Raw genomic sequence first — 21,215 nt, forward strand, 5'->3', positions numbered from 1 at the left:
TAACTAGAAAATTTAACTACGCAGTGGTTGTACCAAACCATGCACTCAGATGTTGGAGCACATGAGTATATTATAGTTTTTGCAGCTTTTATGCACTGAGCACAATAGAAAGCCGTAAGGTCACCTCGGCACAAAAACTGCGTGTAACCCTTTTCTATAAAATGTTCTCTATAAGAAGACCTACCAGCTTTGGCTTTGGAGGTCAAACTAGATAGGAGAAATTTTAGGTTTTTTGAAGAGATTGGAAGAGTATGGTTGGTATTACAGTCATGTGACAAGTAGACCGGATCCTGAGAAGATCTTGAATCTTGTATTGCCACATTTGTTTGAGGAACAAGATCATTTGGTGGAGAATCATAAAGAGGTAAATAAAAATTATAAGTGTTATAACTGATGAAACAGATAGTGTAAAAAACATCTGCATAATCTTTTGCATAGCAATCGTATAATAGAAAATCTTTTATCGCATTTTCTAAACAGGATTTGCAGTTCTTCAAATTTAAATCCATTGTACATTGGGCTAATTAATGTGAAAAGTGTTGTAGGGTTCAAAACTCTTACTTCGTTTGTTGCAAACCTCAACTTCTTCCCACCAATAAATGCGCCTGTTGCTGCTTCATTTGCTACTCCCTCCGTCCCTCAATACTTTACCTGTTTGAAAAAAATATTTGTCTCACAATACTTGACCTTCTCAGATTTTTAAGAAGGATTTGACAAATTTACCCCTTATAAATACTTTTTGTGGTCTCCATGTAAAAGTTTGTAGTGAAACAAAGAAAGTAATCATTATTTAAAAGCGAAAGTTTAAAAATAATAACAAGGTCAATTCAGTAAAAATAAAATTCTCTTTCTTTCATCTTTACACTTTTCTTAATTTGTGTGAAATGGTCAAGTAGGTCAAGTATTAAGGGACAGAGGGAGTACTTTGTACAATGTAGAATTCACGAAAGACATGGAGTTCATCAAGGTTGGCACTGCAGTGTCATTCACTAAATGGCTTTGCATCAATGGTAGGAAAAAAAAATTGGTTAGATTACCGAAGCATACATACTCCCTCAGTTTCTTTTTATAAGCAAATTTTACTTTTTAGGTTCATTCAATTAATGATGTATGTAGTTCATAATATGGACCACATACATCATTAATTGAATGAATCTAAAAAGTAAAATTTGCTTATAAAAAGAAACGGAGGGAGTATGTGGTACCGTATCAGTCCTACTTTTGATATCGGGCATAACGAGGAGAGTATATTCACGGCACCATTTTTGCATTGATGACACATATGGAAATTAATGTCCCCTCTACACATAAAAAGTGCATATAATGTAGTACTCCCTCTGTCCCATAATATTGCACAGAAAAAATTATGAAAATTTGATATTTTGAAAATACTCATCGAGACGAATCTAACGATATCTTATATGATATTATTTATCTTTGTATATTAGTAGAAAAATACAGTCAAAGTAAGTTAAGTCAAAATTGCACATTTTCAAATAGGTCATCTATTGCGGGACGGAGGGAGTATCATTTTTATGGGTCACAGGGGCGAATCTGGACTTTCAATACTAGTGGGGCACATTTTTTTGGTCAAATAATTAAATAAAATTAAATTTAATAAGAAGTTATATTTAAAAATAGTTGTAGCAACCAAAACTACAAAGAAAATAATCTACTTTCCATTTGTTGAAAATGAAATAAAATCACATCATTACTAATTGTCGTAAGAACACCTCTTTCTATATAGGTTACAAGAGATGTCAAATGCTCTATCAGGATACCTGTGCGTACGGACGAGTGAGCGTGTTGCGTTCTTTTTTTGGAAGCAAGTCGCAATTGCATATAAAAAAAAGTTTATGTATTGATATCTGAATAAAAATATAGACATATGAATCAATCCCCGTATTAATATATAAGTTAAAATATAAACACATGTATATTAAAAAAAAAAGGTTCTCTTATATGAGTAAAAATATAGACATGTATAGAAATTACACAAATAAATATGTCCCCGTATTAATATATGAGTAAAAATATAGACGTGTGTATAAACATAAACAAAATTAAGTGTTTGTATTAATATATAAGTAAAAATATACAATGAGCCAATAAAAAAAATAAAAAAAAAAGTATTGGACCTGAACTCGTGTGGCACCTGCCACACCATGCCTTGTTCAGGTCCGCCCCTGATGGATCATGTTAACTTGTGCCTTAAGGGCACATGTTAAGCAATCAAAAAATAGAAATATTCCCTTAAGATTAGTGCAATCAATTAGTTAAAAGTTAAAAAGTTAAATTCAATGCACAAATTCCAACAAAAATTTCTACATTTAACTCATTAACATGTGTCTTAAGGGCACAAGTTAACATTTCTCCATTTTTATTGATACAAGAATTGTTGTTTTAAAGAAAGTGGTATTTTTTGAATGGAGAGAACCCATTAACATCTTGAGCTGATTTCGGTATGGGCTATTTATTGTTGTGTTTTCTACTGTTGAGCAATTGATAATGTATAACGCTTTGACGAATGCAACATGGTCTACATCTTCTATATTTGACGTCAAATAGAGGGATATGAATACAAATAATACTCCCTCCATCCCATATTAGATGATTTAGTTGACCCCGACACACGTACCAATGTATTTGTTTTATCTTTGATATCTTCAATTCTCTACTAAAAAAAATTATGAAAATTTAATATTTTAAAAATATTCATCGAGACGAATCCAACAACATCTTACGTGATATTATTTATCTTTGTGAATTAGTAGAAAAATGTGGTCAAAGTATGTTAAGTCAATAATTCATAATGTCAAATAGGTCATCTATTGAGGGACGGAGGAAGTAATATATTATGGGTAGCCATGGCGCGGTGGTATTTTTTTGTTACAAATTAAAGGCTGAAGAATATATAGAGGAAGAATATCCCTTCAAAAAAAATATATAGAGGAGGAATATAGATTTAGAATATGATGAATAAAAAAGGAAATATGTTGAATGGTGATGGAAAAACCAAAGAAGGGGAATCACTTATTGCTTTGAGAGAGATTAATTCCACTTAGTAGATACACCTTCCCAAACAAAAACTTAGAAATGTTGTACGGTGTTTGACATTTCCATTCAATATTCCCATTAATGATTCCAAAAAAATTGTATTTCAAACTTAAAAATTGTATTCCCATTAATTAATAAACAGCCAAAATGTTTGCCTTTTTTAAGGCATAGTTTTTTTTTTTTTTTTTTTAAGGAAAGGCTTAGCTGTAAGTCATGGTATCTGGTAGTAATGTAAGTCATTGGTGTCAGACTTGCTAGGTTTTGTTGCCACTAAAGACTAGAGAGCAACACGTGATTAGGCCAATTAAGGTTATATAGTGGGACATTATGGATCAAAGCAGGGGCGGATCTGAGATTGAATTATTAGTGTGGCTAATTTTTTTTGAAGGAAGTAAGACTAAATTTTTTTGGAGAAATAAATATTAATAGATAATGAACAACGTAAGTTACAAAATCTTATCTTAGGACTCGTGTGTGCGCGCGCGCGCACATTCACGCACACGCACGCGCGCGCCACACACACACATATATATATCAAAGTTGCAAAAAAAAAAAAACATTGCAAGCATTATAGCTTATTGGAAGATAATCAAGTCAATTTGTTTGGAGTTCACAAGTTCAACTCTCACTAAGTTTATTTTTACAAGTAAATTTATTTTTTTATGTTGTTTATATTATCATGAAAAAATTATCAAAAAAACGCAAAAGTTAAAAGTTGAACCGACAACAACCAAACACAAACAGAAACACAAATGTCGCGCCACTAGACCAAAGAATAATGTCACATTATGTTTCGAACTAGAACATATATATTATATAATTTTGCTCTGTATATTTCAAAAAAAAAAATTATGCTCTGTATAGAAAAAATAAAAATAAAATAAAAAAAAAGAATGGGCTGGTCTGGTGTGGCAATAGCCACACTCAGCCTCACACAGATCCGCCCCTGGATCAAAGATTTGAAGTTTTACGGGACTCCTCTCGATATATCCCCCATACTACTTACGGATATTTTGTGTGTGATGTTTATTCTTTGTTATTTTTTTAATTAGGAGGTTTCTAAGATGCAAACTTGTCTTTATATTTAATTAAATGTTTCATCAAGTTCACAAGTAAATAAGTATTACATCATACATAAATTATTTTTACCAATAGATCAATAATTTTTATTTAATTAAATGATTGTATTTTTTAATCCAATGGTGAAAACAAGTTTATGCAAGATGCAAACTTGTCATTAAAAACTTGTCTTTATATTTAATTAAATATCATTTTTAACTTGTTTACGGGTATATAGCCAAAACATGAATTAAGACCGGGTGTTTGCAAATATACCCCCACGGGTATATTATATACCCCAACGGGTATATAGTCTATACATTTTTCAACAGCATAGAACAACGATATACCCCCTTCGGGTTTACTATATATCCTAGCAGTTATATATATACCCCTCCGGGTATATACTCAATAACTGGGATTATCACATTTTTTATCGTAGGTATTTACCAATTTAATTATAAGGAAATAATTTTAACATTTTTCTAACTCATAGTTGTGGACAAGTTCTCCTAAAGTCCGGATACCTGATAGGCTGATACGGCATTGATACGTCGATAGGGGAAAATTTTAAAATTTAAGAACTTTAGGTATCAATAATACGTCGATACGGGAAAATTTTAAAATTTAAGAACTTTAGGTATCAATGTTGTATCGACATATCTAGGGGTGGGAAAAAAATATCCAAAATCTGAACCGAACCGAACCAAACTAAAATTAACTGAACCATTACATTGGTTATTTGAACCGAACCATTACATCTCACTTCTCACCCAAAAATTCATTTTCACACAAAAAAAAAAAAAAAACCCTTTTCTATACCCTAACTACATTCTGAATGACGTGAAAAGATCAAAGAAAAAGAGGTTGGAAATATCTGAATTCTTGTTTTTAATTTTCACCTTATTGATCAGTGGTTTATAAATTGTTCTTTCTCTTGCAATTATTTTTCATCCTCTAAAAAATCAATGTTTATTTCGGTTTCCACACCTCATGGTGATTTCTAGTATCTAATTCAAAGACGATAACATAAAAAATATATTCTCCTAGTATAAAATATTAATTTTACAACGAGGGTATAATAATAATTCCTATCCCAAATTGACTTAAACAAATGCTAGCTTGCAAAAATATTCTTTTCTATAAAAGAATCACAGCACTATTGTTAAAAACAAGTGCAGTGGACAAATAAGAAAATTAAACTTTACCTACATTTCAATGACAAGAGCATCAACTTTCTTGTTATGCCAAAAGAAGAAAATACACAGTGAAAACTCTCATCACCAGCATTATTCACAAACAAACATTTATCAATGGATTACACTTAATACTTCCTCCGTCCCTTAATGTAGGCACCCATTGCCTTTTTCACATTTCTTAAGAAAAGTTGTCAGTGTAATTAATGTGTTTGTTTTATGTGTTAATATTACGAAATTGTCCTTTGTTTGTATGTGTATTAAATTTGACTTTTCATATTTCAAGACAAAATATTAGTATTAATTAGGAATATGTTTAGGAAAAAAATAATAAATGCATCTAGTATTTTACTGATTTTTCATAGTTTTTTTGAATAAGTAAAAATGGAATATATTAACACTGGAGTGTAATATCCCTAGCACAAGGTGTACTAACGGGACCACTCCACCAAGCCAAGAGTCAAAACATAATTACAAAACAAGGGTCAGTCGAAACCCAGACAAACTATAGGGTCCGACCACCATCTCTGGGAACCGTACACAAACATGGCGTTTTTAGCTTTAAGCCACCAATATGAATGGAATTTTGTCTAAAATCTGATCCATTGGGGTTTGGATGTTATTAAAGAGCATGTTGTTACGCTCGTTCCACACTAACCAAACTCCCAACAACCAAATGTGTTGAAGAAAAGATCTATTGATTTTTCATAGTTGTGGACAAGTTCTCCTAAAGTTCGTTACCAATGAAGTCCGGATACCTGATAGGCTGTATTGATACGTCGATACGGGAAAATTTTAAAATTTAAGACACGATACAGCCGGGATAAATTTAATTAAAAAAATAAATTTAAACTAAATATTAAAACTCAAAATACAAACTATGGACAAAAACTCAAAAGCAAAAAAATATTGGCAAAACCTGGACCAAACAGACATAGAACAAAGATATACCCCTTCGGGTTTACTATATATCCCAGCGGGTATATATACACCCCTCCGGGTATATACTCAATAATTGGGATTAACACATTTTTTATCGTAGGTTTTACTGACTTAATTAAAAAGAAATAATTTTAACATTTTTCTAACTCATAGTTGTGGACAAGTTCTCCTAACGTTCGTTACCAATGAATCCCGGATACCTGATAGGCTGCTACGGCATTGATACGCCGATACGGGAAAAATTTAAAATTTAAGAAACGATACAGCCGGGATACTTTTAATAAAAATAAATAAATTTAAACTACATATTAAAACTCAAAATACAAACTATCAAAAAGTATCCCAACGGGTTTACTGCATTTTTCTGACTCATAGTTGTGGACAAGTTCTCCTAAAGTTCGTTACCAATGAAGCCTGGATACTTGATAGGCTGATGCGGTACTAATACATCGATACAGGAAAATAAAAAAAATTTAAGAATTGATACGGCTGGGATACTTTCAATAAAAAAATTCTATACTTTTAATTAAAAAGAAATAATTTTAACATTTTTCTAATTCTTAGTTGTGGACAAGTTCTCCTAAAGTTCGTTACCAATGAAGTCCTGATACCTGATAGTCTGATACAACATTGATACGTCGATACGGGAAAATTTTAAAATTTAAGAAACGATACAGCCGGGATACTCATAATAATAATATAAACTATCACGCTAGGAGGTTATGTGTAAATTCAAGTTTAGTCTATATACCCAGTGAGGTATATATTATATATTTTCTTCAAGTATTTTACATAAAAAAAATTGTTAATGTATCTTCACATCCTAAATTTATAAAAATTCGTGAGATTAAACTGAATGAAAGTTTTTGTGAGTATTTTCGGTCAAAAAATAGTAGCTCAATCACCTAAAACACGTTCACTCGAAGTTCTTCTTTCTTCTTCGCAAACTTCATAAGTCTTCTCAAACTGACGGCATTTTCCGATTCTCTTCGTTCTTATTCTAATTCCTCCCTCTTCTCCGAGGACTTCTCATTGATTCCTCCAGGTGCCCTCTTATTATTCTTTTTCTTTGTGACTCTTATTGAATCAATGCTTTTGTATAACCCTAATTTATCTGTTTTTCCCTTTTTAGTTTTAGATGCAATAAGAAAATAAGAATAACTTGAATATTGCAGGGAGAAAATACAGGATTTTTGGAATATCCCATTTTGTGTGTTTGAAACTTCTACTATAATATTGCATGTTGTTGTTTTTGATTCATGATTTGTATAAATCTGGGAATAACCCCTTTTTGTTTTGCTAGATTTTGTAGAACTATTGTGCATCTTAGGCACTTGTAAGAATGAGTAGAAGTGATTATGTGTGATACATTTGCTTGAGTTGAAACTTGAGAAATAACATATTTCATGATTTTCCTTGCTTTTTCATGATTTCAGATCAATTCATAAAGCAATGTCGACCAAGGTTGTAACAAACTACCAACCATCTTTGGGTTGAACAAATCTCTTCAAGACATCATAAAGGAGGTCAAGGATAAAAAAAAATTGTCTCTTTGACATACTTCCAGTTGTAAAATCAAACATACTTGTTGAATTAGTGGAGCTACTATTAAGTTACTATGATCACACGAAAAACCTTTTTGAAATCAACGGCCATAAGTTTGTAGTTACGTTAGAAGACATTCTATATATCACTGGTTTTCCCATTCGGGGCAAACCAATTATGAATGCTCCCAAAGAAAAGGGGGCGTTCAAACGTGTCTTCGGCATCGACAAAAAAAAAAGCCTGGCAGTATTAAGGGGCTGAAGGACCTGGCTGGAGACACAAATCCTTACCCTGATGCTAGGTTGAAGGCAACTTTAATGGTGTTAATTGCTTGCTTTGTGATCCCTACTGGTGACGAGAGCACTATAAAGGGAGACTATGTGCAATTTGTTGAAAAACTCGAGGACGTTGACAACTATGCATGGGGTGCAGCTCTTCTTGCATACCTGTACGAAGGTATTCGCAAATGGAAGGAGGTTGGTAACAAAAAAAGTGTAATCAATGGCATCCTTTGGGTTATATTGGTAAGTTGACTAGTTCTTTTTTTATTTAATAATTAAATTGTAGAAAACGTTGAACCAGTTTTACCATACGCAACTACAGTTTAAGTTTAATGAAATTTTACTTTTTGCAGGCGTTTTTTCTTATCCGCATTCCAAGATTGCGAACAGCCATTAAAATCAATTTCAACTTGAAGGAGCAATAACCTTTGTTGCTTCAAGTTGTGGAGGCGGTAAGCAATATTTCACACAACCACACACCCAAGTACCAAAACGAAGTAAAAGAAGTATTAGACACTCTTGGCGACAATGATGACAATGTAAGTCAATTTCATTGTTTTCTTTACCAATAGAATTTCAAAGCTAGATATTGTACATAGTTTAATTTTTATTCGTTCTCATCAGATGATAGAATGGAAGCCGTACCAATTTGATCTTCATCGTCCTATTTTAGCAGCTCAAGAAATGTACACGCTGCTTTTGGCCCCAATTATTTGTATGAGTGCTGTGCATTACCATACACCTCATTTTGTCCACAAACAATTTGAAGAACTTGAGGCGGTAGATTTGAATCAGATAATGTGGACACGACCCAGTCGCGAAAAAAGGAAACAAAATAAGGGACCGACTGGCCAAAAGTTTTTATCTGATTCTGAGCTTTAGCAATGGAATGACGGGATGCTGGTAACCAACTATCTGTAGGGGCATAAAGATGATGGTATGGTTGATCAACCCCATGTAGATTCCTTAGTACACATTGATCAACCCGAGAGAGATGTGGAAGATCAAATAGATTCCGAGGAAGGTTCCGCTTGTGCTAGCGAGGATGGTATGGTTGATCAACCTGAGAGGCGTGTAGATAATGCTATGGTTGATCAATCCGAGTCTATGCACCCCTTGCTTCAGTCTACAACTCTTGAGTCAGTATATGTTCACTTTGTTTTTCTCAGTATTCATGTTTTATGTAATCTTCTAGAGATGATGTAACTTTTCTTAAAAATGTTTTTATTGCAGTTCTGATCTAGTATCACCTGACAGTGAATTTCAAGATCATGAAGTTGTTTCTATGAATGATGATGATTTGGAACACCGTGAAGAGGAGGATAAAAATCTTGAAAAAACCTTTGAACTTCAACGAAGGATTGAAAATGAGGCCAAAGATTGTCAATTGAAGCCTGTTGCTGATGGCTCGGATGTGCAAGAACATATAAGACTACCTATACAGGTAGGAATACAGACATAATTTCTCGTAACTAATCTTCAAGTTACTATTGTACATTTAATGGACATATAGTCAAACATACAAATTATTAGAAAATAGTTAAAGCCAAGAATCAGGTGTTGCTGGAAATACACCCGCTGAACTTACCCGCATTTTTTTACAGGAACATTTGGCAAAGGAGAATGGGTGCCTAAGCAATCTGGAGATTGTGGTTAATACCACAGCAAATGGTTCCATGATGGCGACTAAATCTTCAGCTAAGGCTTTGGAGGTCCTTTTGCCCAGTGGAGCAGCTAATGATTCCAAAAGAAAACAGAGAGCCACCAATCATGCCCAAATTAAGGAACAGAAAGTTGCAAGGGTAATGAAGGATGTTTTCTTCGGAACTTGCTTGCCAAAGCCTAAAGCTCATGATCCTATTAGGAGCGAAGATAGAAACACACCTTTTGTACAAGTAACAACTAAAGCTGTCGTGGATGCCTCTGGTAGCCAGAGTGTGGAGGATAAAGCATGTTCTAATATAGAAACTGTTGGGGTAGTGTGTCATACTGATAATGTTGCAGTGAACGTTAATGAAAAACAATCATAAGGGGCATCTGATATGCAGAATTTGGAAGGAAAGCCAAGTTTAGATACACCAACTACTGGAGCACCAAGCCTGGCACCAGCCATGGCAGTGAAGGGGAACAAGCAAGAATCCGACATTGCATCTTATAAAAACATGTTTCTTGAGTACATGGCTCTGCCTAATGTTAGTAAGCCGGAAACTATCTGTTCTGGTGAAGTTAAAGAAAAGGCTGAACAGACACAACATTATATTGAAAACTCAACTACTAAGAGTGAAATGGAGGCTCTTGATATAACTCCTCTTAATGATAAGAAAATGATTAACTCCTCTTGGTTCAGGTTTTTTACTAACAATTTGTTTTGTGTTTTCACTTGCAGGAAAGATGTCTCACATCCGTTCCCTGGTGAACAAGGCTAACCAGAAAGTTGTTGGTCAGGGTAGCAGTAGCAGGAAGGGAAGCTTGGTGGACGCTGTCAAGCTAGGCTTTGATCGGGCGGTAGCTCTGCTGAAGGTGGTGAACCCGGATGTCGACCTGAGCGTCGAAGGAATTCATCCCCTTAGTGATGTAAACGATAGGGCGATCATTCCCCCTCCCGATCTTGAAAAGTTGGAGCCTTCTAAACCATCTTCATCTTTTGCTTGGGATGATAACACTAGGTTATTGGGTCAGGCTGAAATTTTGAGTGATCAACCAAAAGTGGCATCCCCTAGACCTGCAACCGATCCACAATCAAGGACAATAGTAGTTTCTAGTATTTCTGAAAGTGCTGAAATTAATTCTAAAAGTGAAACTGAGTCATCTATAAAAGCATCTGCTGATATCTCTCTTGGAGAGGGCATTGTTGGGGATAAAATTTCTGCATCAGATGATCATGACTGAAATAATACTGATCCTCCGAGTTTGAGCTTGGATCCTGCATCACCTTTTGAACCATCTTCAAAAGCACTAGAACCCTCCATGAAGCATGATTCAGAGTCAGCTTCTGAAAAGGAAGGTTATGTAAACCCCAAAGTTGTTCAAGCTCATAAGCACCCAGATGCATTAGAATCGTCTGATCTGCACGAGACTCCACTGGTTGAGAGCATTTCAGAGTCCCTCTCCCAAGAAAGAAGGGATATAGGTGATTCTGTAAGTGAAGCTGTTGTGACCGATACAATGGATGTTTCTGGTCTTGGGGGGGAAACTATATCTGAAATTGTAGTTCTACCCCCATCAACCTTTGGTAAAAGAACAAGAGGAGAATGGGTGCCCAAGCAATCTGAAGGTTGTGGTTAATACCATAACAAATGGTTCCTTTATGGCTTCAGCCGATTTCGCTTCGCAAAGAATTAATAATTTGCACCAGTTAAAAATTAAACAAGGTTGGTGGTGTCTAAAAATGCAGCTCTTAATTTTTAGCCTTTGGTTCCTCACTTTTTTTTTAAAAAACATTTTCCACATATATGCCCAATGGAATCGTTCCAGAGAATGGTCTACCTTTGCCTGATCGTCGTGCAGGAAAAAAACGTAAACGGAATAAGAATTCGTCGGAAGATGAGGAGGAAAGATACCAAGCTGGTCTTAAAAAGGCTGTACCTCAACGCCTAGGTATAAATCTTTCAGTACTTATGTACATATGTAGACTGGTTGTTGTCATCTTATACTACTAAGATTTTTTTTTTTTATGCTTAATAACATATATCTTTTCCTCAAGTCAAAATCCACCTACTGTAAATGACTCAAGAAAGGAAATGAAATCCTTTGAATGCCAAATTCTATGAAAGTTTTTCGTTTTTCCTTTATCATATTCTGTTTCCTTGGTCTGCTGCTTTCCTGGCTAAATTTAATGCTATTAAATTAATAAACATCGTAGATTATAGATCAGTAAATTATATAAATATCAGCCCTAGGTTAATGTATTAAGTATGACACCTATTTTATAGGGAGGGCTTCGTTGACTGGAGTTTTGTTTTTATGATTTGATGGATAATTGGTAGAAGATTGAGATTATATTCGGAATAAGGAGATCAAGCTCCATAGTCCATACAATTAGAGCTGGCTCTATGTTTAATCGAAAATGCAGAAAAAAAGTATGACCAGAAAGTAACAATAAAGATTCTGCTGTGATTGAATACTCTAACCTGCCCCTTCCTTTACTCTGTAGTGTTTTCCCCCCCTTTCCTCTGCCTATTGGTCCTCTTCTATTAGCCTGTTTGTTTGAGATAGATAAAGAAATGGATTCCGGTGCATTTTTTTCCTTCTCAAAACATCTTGTCCGAAGCTTCGATTAAACACCGGTGGTAGCCCTGTTTGTTCCCGCTCCCCCAATGAACGTTTCTTTTGGCACTTTTTGTGCAACCTGTGTAGATCTTGTTCTTTTTCCCCAATTATCTCATCTTTCCCTTCATTTACAATATGTGGCCCATCATGTTCAGTTAGCCCCCTCTTCACAGTCATTTTTTCTATATTATACATTGTCACTGAAATTTCAGCTTCTTTGTAGGAGATATTAGAGGCTGTAATATGTGATGCAGTAATCAGTAGTTCAATCCCTTGTTGCCCCACTTTTCATTAATTAAATTTTAGCACAAGGCACTTACACTTAAAAGTCCAAAGGTTCTCGTGTGAGGTGGTGTGTCATGACCTATAAAATCATTCTTAAGCATCTACCTCTGAGTTTAAGCTGTCAGAGTAGTTGGTTCTTGACAATGTCTATGCCATGCAGTAGGCTTTCTGTGTTTCAGTTCAATACTTCAATATCATCACCAAATTCCTTCTTGAATCTTGATTTGATAATTAGATTTTCATATTATTTGCCTGTTGACAACATTTATGACTAGAGTGATACCAATTGCTCTCTCATAGATGGTGGATCGTAGCCCATGTTTTTTGTTGTACTTAACGTCGCAAGGGTGCATTTGCCATTATCTACATCAACTATGCTTTATTTGGCATCCAAGTACTTGTTCTTTTCTTTCAAGTGCATTTACTATATGGCTGTATATTTATTTACTATCCATTTGTAGATACTAATAATCATTGTAGCCAAAATCATTTTTTAATTTTTGTAGATACATCCATAGTTTCTACTTTCATTAACATTTACCAGTACAATTTGACAAACTAAATTTTGATAGTCTCGTAAAAAAAAATTCCCCGTTAAATTAGCTATAATAAATCATGCGCCTTAAGAAAGGAGTTATGGCTTCATCTTGTGACTGTCTAACCTTGTAAGTGATACTTCTTATCAGACACGTATCAAGCACGTGGAAGTTTGCCTTTGGTTTCGAGTTTAAGAATGCCTCAGAGATCTTCCTCGCAAGTAGACTGTTCAGGTCTTGCACCTGTGGAATCAAGTTCAAGTTCAAGTCAGTCTGTTGCCATGCAAGTAGAAACTGGAAAATCTTATACGGTCAAGCCAGGGACCATGGCTCTCAGAGAAGATGGTGATGTTGAGGGTCCCGGAGAGGACAGGATAGAGGAGCAGTGGAATTATTCTGGCAATCCTTATAGTGAAATTCCAGAAGACCATACGGGTGAAAAAATTCATAAAACAGGCGAGGCAACTGATGATGATATAATCCATATGATTACGAAGCCGGTCTGTTCAGGCTGTCGTATTAATAATAAAGACAACCCAAATTGCTTCTGTGCATTGGTTCCGCCTCTAGGTGGAAAGCAGAACTCTGACATATGGCAGAAGAAAAAATCTGATTTTGTTGAAAGTCTTGGCTTAGACCCAAACACCAAACTTCGGGCATCTGATTCACCTGCATGGTTAAATAATCTCGGAGCAACTTGTTATGTTAATAGCATACTCCAATGCTTGTATATGAATGAACATTTCCGAAAAGGATTATTTTCTGTTGAACTACATGTTTTAAATCGACATCCGGTGTTAAATGAACTGGCTTGGCTCTTTGCACTGTTGCAGTCAAGTAAAAAAGCTTCAGTAGATTCTTCTCCATCTATAAAAACTTTGAAGTTAAACCCTAATGACCAGCAGGATAGCGATGAATTCGTGAGATTAAATTGAATGAAAGTTTTTGTGAGTATTTTTGGTCAATAAATAGTACCTCAATCACCTAAAACATGTTCACTCGAAGTTCTTCTTTCTTCTTCGCAAACTTCATAGGTCTTCTCAAACTGACGACATTTTCCGATTCTCTTCGTTCTTATTCTAATTCCTCCCTCTTCTCAAAGGACTTCTCATTGATTCTTCCAGGTACCCTCTTATTATTCTTTTTCTTATGACTCTTATTGAATCAATGCTTTTGTATAACCCTAATTTATCTGTTTTGCCCTTTTTAGTTTTAGATGCAATAAGAAAATAAGAATAACTTGAATATTGCAGGGAGAAAATACAGGATTTTTGGAATATCCCATTTTGTGTGTTTGAAACTTCTACTATAATATTGCATGTTGTGGTTTTTGATTCATGATTTGTATAAATATGGGAATAACCCCTTTTTGTTTTGCTAGATTTTGTAGAACTATTGTGCATCTTAGGCACTTGTAAGAATGAGTAGAAGTGATTATGTGTGATACATTTGCTTGAGTTGAAACTTGAGAAATAACATATTTCATGATTTTCCTTGCTTTTTCATGATTTCAGATCAATTCATAAAGCAATGTCGACCAAAGGTTGTAACAAACTACCAACCATCTTTGAGTTGAACAAATATCTTTAAGAAATCATAGAGGCGGTCAAGGATAATTTTTTTTGTCTCTTTGACATACTTCCAGTTGTAAAATCAGACATACTAGTTGAATTAGTGGACCTACTGTTAAGTTACTATGATCACACGAAAAACCTTTTCGAAATCAACGGCCATAAGTTTGCAGTTACATTAAAAGACATTCTATATATCACTGGTTTGCCCATTCGGCTAATAGCTCAATTGGTAGTGGGAATGCATTGAAGTAGTACTTAACCCCAGGTACTATGTTCGATTCCCACGGAAGGCAAAAACACTTCTATAGGGGGGGGGGGGGTAGTGCTTAGGCTTGTGAGTAATGATAGGGCCAAACCGCAAGTGCACGGCCTATCGAAGTAATAGTAGTAAGAAGAGTATCGTTCCGCTAGGGAGTTGTGAATTCAATTAACTTTTAGAGAATGATTAGAAGAGAGAAAAGTTTATAAAAAGGGGGTTTAATTGCTGAAGGTAAATAACAATAATATAAAAGAGCCTTGGGATTATCGGTTCATCATAATAACGAATCTTTTCACAAGCAAGCCTTAAACTTATAATTATGCGTTGATCTTAATTTCTAAGGACAAGTTTCTCTTTAGCATATCACAGCTTCTCTCGAAGTCAGTGAGTGTATCCCTCCAACAACCACACCTATTCTCATGGGTGATTGCCTTTGGGACCCTTGAAGATCGAAACTTTATGTGTCCCAAGGTTTGCTAGACTATTCTCATGTTTCACAAACCTTGTCTAAATTCACTTGTTCGGATATCAAAGCTCCGCGTTCGCTTTATGAATTGATATCTGTGATGATGAATTAACCATTATCAAACCCTCCGCGTTCGCTTCCACAGTTTGATAATAATTAATTCATGTTAAAACGGTGAATTTAGATTAGGAATTAAGGTAACATATAATTAGGGTTTAAGGCTTGGCTTGATCCGGATTACGTCATTAGACTTATCCAACAATCCCAAGACAAAGAAGAGTCTACTCACTAACGTTCATTGTAGACATAGGGGAAGAAGAGAGAAAGCAATAAAGTAAAAGAACAATAATATAAAAGTGAACTTTTATTCCAAGAACAAAAGATGAATGTTTATGATGGAGTGCTACTCTATTTATAGCTTTACAATTGACTTAAAATCTAAGCAACTACAAGGGCAAAGCAGTAAAACTACAACAGAGTAACTTGGGCTCGAAGAAAAGCAGCAAAAGAGGCTTCTGGGAGGTGGCACGGCCGTGCCACATGTTGGCACGGGCCGTGCCAAGCTTCTGACTATGTGGGAATATATTTTTGTCCCGTATCTTCGTATTTTCGCACCGTATTTGCTCCAGTCCTCTTTCTTTTGCTCCAAGACACCTTCCATCATATATTCTTTCCTGAAATAAAATAAAAGACAATTTAAAGTAAAATATTCTAAAAGGAAATAAAATGCAATAAAATAAAATCAAATCTTAAATAAAACTAAACTAAATAAAGAAATAAAATAGACTATCTATGACTCATCAAACTCCCCCACACTTGAATCTTTGCTTGTCCTCAAGCAAAAGGCAATGGACATAGCAGCAACTAAAAGATTTATTATGGCAATATTAAGAACGTAAGTCTCAAAGATAGGTTTTGTTCCAAGTACACTAATTACAATTTCAAATATTCCTCATGAACCTATTCTACCCAACATCAAGTCTCAAGTGAGTGTGTGTGTGCAGTCCAACCCTTTTCTTGCTCCTGTATAAGACATATATTATGAGGAACAGGTTCTATCCTTAGTGCTAAAGTAACCGAGAAAAGTCTTTTCTTCATTTCATATAAGAGTGATGGGAATTTAAGTTAAAATTAGATTAGATTAACAATTAAGCACAAGGGGCTGCAGATGCTTAGGGGCTATCTATCCTCGTAGGAAGTCTTCTAGGATGTAATTGTCCTTTCCCCCTAGATTCAAAATCACCCTAAGCAGTGCTGCAAAATTATTATTTGTTTCATCTCCGCGTAGGAAGTCTTTTTGGATGTAATTGTCCTTTCACCCTAGCATTGATGAATTTGTTTAACTTTAGGTTAAAATTAGGGAGTCACCACCACAATTAGGAAGTTAGGGATTGTCCTTTCCCCCACATGTTGGTGCCATTCTCCCGCCCCATTTTAACTTTAACAATTAAGAGAATATAACAATATAGCACAATTGATTAATTTCCCACACAAACTTATACTACTTTTACTCTGAAGACTTTAAAGGGTCTAAGTTAACATTAAAGATAGAACGTGCTCCTTAAAATACCTATTCATACACTTGCTCAAAGATTGCAACCGGGTGCTTTTCTCATTGGAGAATTTTCACAATAAAACAAGATATGGGTATAGCAAGAACACAAGAAACACAAGAAACTACTTTCATGTACAAGAAACAACCTTTAAAGAAGAGGCAAAACAAAAATTTTATGCCATATTTTACATTAAAAACAAGCTACTTAATCATGTCTTTCACCATAAAACAAAACAAAAGAATAAAGTTCAAGGGAGTTTGAAAACACTATGACTCTAGACACTTTATTAGGGCCCCCCCACACTTAGGGGAAGCATTGTCCTCAATGATTCAAAGAAAAAGAAATTAAAGAAGAAGAAGTAGAAGAAGAAGAAGAAGAAGAAGAAGGAGTAGAAGAAAGAGTAGGAGAAGGAGAGAAGAGATAAGGGAAGATAGGAAGAGGAAAGCTCACAATTTGTTCATTGAGTTCCATAAGGTGGACTTTGGAGGGTGAAGGTGTTGCGTCATGTTTCGGAGCATGTGATTATTTTCTTCATTTATTCAATTGCTCCTTTGGACATTGTTCCTTTCAACACCTTGTCCTTGTTTCTCGGTGCTTATTCTTTGAACTTTGGTTTGCATCTATGCCCGCCGTTCATCATTATAGCTTCCACCGGCTTCTTGTTCATGGTGCAAGTTTGCACCTACCTCCTCTTCATTACCATCATCATCACCATCGTTATGTACCTGTGGGTTAGTACCAACATAAAGCAAATTTTCCACCACCTCCGGATTAGTTATGTCCGAATTAGATAGAATAATCAAACAAATTCTCCATTCATATTGGTAATTGTGAGTAGGGTCATGGGTTCTAAGGAAGGACAAAATAGTATATAAGTCTAGATAATAGTTCCCCTCTATCCTCTTGATCCCTTGATTCACACTCACCCCAAACTTCCTAGCAAGAAAAGTGATGATTCCACCTACCATTATATCACCCTTATCATTCGGTTTCTTTTTAACAATTGAAACAAGATAATCAAGCAAATAATAGCAAATGTTAATATGATGGTTATAAAGCATAGTCCACAACATAAACAACTCATTAATCCTCATCATTCCTACCTCTTTCCTACTTTATTATGCATCCATGTCCATCTTTGGTTTTCATTAAACTCACCTGCTTCATGGCCATGATATTCTTCCTCTTGGTGCAAGTTAGCACCTTCTCCCACATCATAGTGCAAGTTAGCATCGTCTCCCTCATCATCATCTTGTTCACTAAGAACCTGTACATCATCAACAAATTTGCTGCCACCTCGGTGGTAGTCCGAGATGGGTTAGGAAGTAAAAACATAATAGGCACATTAAGCTTTGAGTTGGTGATGGAGTGGTGGACGAGGTTTGATGAAATTTATAGCAATGAGGGTGTCCATGTTAAGTCTATTGTTTCCCTCAATTTGTTTGATCCCCTCATCCTCACCAATGCCAAAATGCCTAGCTATGTATGTAATGATGCCACCCACTACTATATCTCCTTTACCGGCCGGTCTAGTACCGACAAAGTGTAGGTAATTAATCAAATAAAAGCAAGTGTTGACCGGGTGGTTGTAGAGCATTGCCCACAATATGAGCAGCTCATCGGTTCTAGTGTTTCCTAGCTCGGTTCTACCCCAAATAGTGCAAGTCATTACCCTTTGAAGGTACCTAAGTACGGGGTTGTGAATGTTGCTAGCTTTATTGGCTCTAGTGACAAAGGAGCTAAGGCCGGTGATACGTTCCCAAAAGACAGCGGGTTGATAGTCAACCGGCTTAAGGCTAGGATCCCAAGAATCATGGATATACCCCTCGTTTGCAAAACCTAAGGCATCACAAAAGTGCTGAAGAGACATATCAAAATATTCATTAGCCTAAAGGAAACTCTATGGTTAGGGTTATCATAATTCAACCTATCTTTAGTAAAAACAATGGAACTCAAAAATTCATAGGTGAAATTCTCATAATCCCTCATAGGTTCTAACATATCAGTCCAACCTAGCCTTCCTATCAACCTATAGACATCATTTCTAAGCTCTAGCATATTCAAAGTATGAGAATCAGGATATCGAGAAGGATGCAAGGATTTAAAGATTAGAATTTTATACCTATCCCTTTGTGAGTTGTCCTTAAACTTGATCCCATGATTCTTGACTTGTGCTTGCTTCTTTGAGGGAGGTCCTCTTTGAAACCTTGCTGGTTCCTTACCACTTCTTCTTGAAGCCATTAGACCTTGACCTTGGGTTGACTTTGTGTGGATTGGTTGAAGGGTTGGGTTTTGGAAGATTTGTGGTGGAAAGGATTGGTTTAGGGTTGGGGTTGATGTTTGTGTAAGGTTTATGAGTTTGATGATGAAGACTGGTGTAGAAATTGGGTTAGGGTTTAATGGTGTATGAATTTGGTGTTTGGTTGGATGAAGGTTGGTTTTGATTGGTGGTTAAGTTTGGAATGATGAAGTTTGAGGTTGATTTGGGGAAGAGTTGAATTGGTTTAGTGAAGTTTTGATGGTTATGGAGGTTTTAGAGAGAAGTTGGAAGGTAGAGAGATGTTTGTGTGTGAGAATTAAGGAGGAGGATGAGAAAAATTGAGGTTATAGCACACTAGGTATCTGGCACGGCCGTGCCAACCTTGGCACGGGCCGTGCCAACATTCTGGAGCTTTTGTGCTTTTTGGCTGTAAAAACCTGGCACGGCCGTGCCAGCCTTAGCACGGGCCGTGCCACCTCTCTGGTCAAGGGGGCTTCAAAATTTTTCATTTTTTCTTGAATCATTCTTGGACAATTACCTACAAAACAACTTAAAACAAAAAAAAAAAACAAACAAAACAAAAGCAATTAAATGCGTGGGTTGCCTCCCACGAAGCGCTCGTTTAATGTCATTTAGCTTGACGATCAAAAGGTTTCTCTATCCGATACCTAATCTCTCACTAAGGGACAATGGCATCAAACTAATATTCTCCCCCAAATCACATGTTGTTCTTTCTATAGTCTTGGATCTTATGACATATGGTATGGAAAAACTCTCTGGATCCTTAAGTTTAGATGACAATTTGCTTTGAATGATTGCAATGGATTGCCTAAACTGCTCATCTAACTTGGACTCATCAAACCCTTGTGGGAAATGAATTTTTGGATCATATGGTGGTGATATGTGAGGCTCTCCACTTTCTACTACAACTTTCTCACTTTGTGGCTTTTCACTCTCTACCTCAACCTCAATTTTCTTGGTTTCCACAACGGGGTCTTCTAATTGCTTACCATCCCTAGGTGTAATAGCATTTATTAGGCTTTTGGGGTTGGTTTCAGTTTGACTCGGGAAGACTCCGGAGGGTTGTGAAGAGGTTACTTGTTGGGCTACTTGAGGGATTTGAGTCTCAAACATTTTGTTGTGAGTAGAAAGAGAAACCACTTTTGCGGAAAGCCTATTGAGAGAGTCATTCAAAATTCCAGCTTTGGCTTTAAACTCTTGGTTATGCCTAATGTTATCTAATTCAAAATTTTCTACCAAAAGTTCCAAGTCGGATTTTTGAGAGACTCTTTGGTTGTTTGCAAAACCGGGTGGTGATGTTTGTTGTCCAAAAAGATTTTGAGGGGTTTGAAAAAAAATTTGACTATTCCTAAACCCATAGTTTACCTGCTTGGGACTTCTAACAACACTACCTAGTTGACATTCAACACCAGTGTGACCAAAAATTTCATAAGCTTTACAAGGTGGTGAAAGGGGGGAAAAGGTCCATTGATAAAGGTTTTGAGCCATGCCTGAAATCAAAACAGTTAGAGATAGAATGGAAAAAGAGAAAGAGAGAGAGAGAGAGAGAGAGAGAGAGAGAGAGAGAGAGAGGGAGAGAGAGAGAGAGAGATTTTTTTTACTTTTTTATAAATATATATATATATATAATATTTTTTTTGTTTGAAACAAATATAAAACGAAAATAAAATAAAATAGAATATAATAAAGATTTTTTTTTTTTTTAGAAAGAAATATAAAAACAACAAACTAAAATAAAACAACGAATTTTTTTTTTTTTAGTCTAATCACTATTAAAAAGTTAATCAAATTACAACAACTCCCCGGCAACGGCGCCAAAAACTTGAAGGGCCAAACCGCAAGTGCACGGCCTATCGAAGTAATAGTAGTAAGAAGAGTATCGTTCCGCTAGGGAGTTGTGAATTCAATT

The 21,215-nt window shown here is 35.6% G+C and overlaps 1 pseudogene; it reads left to right on the plus strand.

Annotated features, from left to right (window-relative positions):
* The first annotated feature begins 952 nt into the window (after positions 1–952).
* On the plus strand, positions 953–10,110 carry LOC146918203 (uncharacterized; annotated as a pseudogene).
* The last annotated feature ends 11,105 nt before the right edge of the window (positions 10,111–21,215 follow it).

This window comes from Medicago sativa, chromosome 6, assembly GCF_051527215.1.
Source record: "Medicago sativa cultivar Bolivia chromosome 6, Bolivia_mono, whole genome shotgun sequence".
Taxonomy (NCBI): Eukaryota; Viridiplantae; Streptophyta; class Magnoliopsida; order Fabales; family Fabaceae; genus Medicago; species Medicago sativa.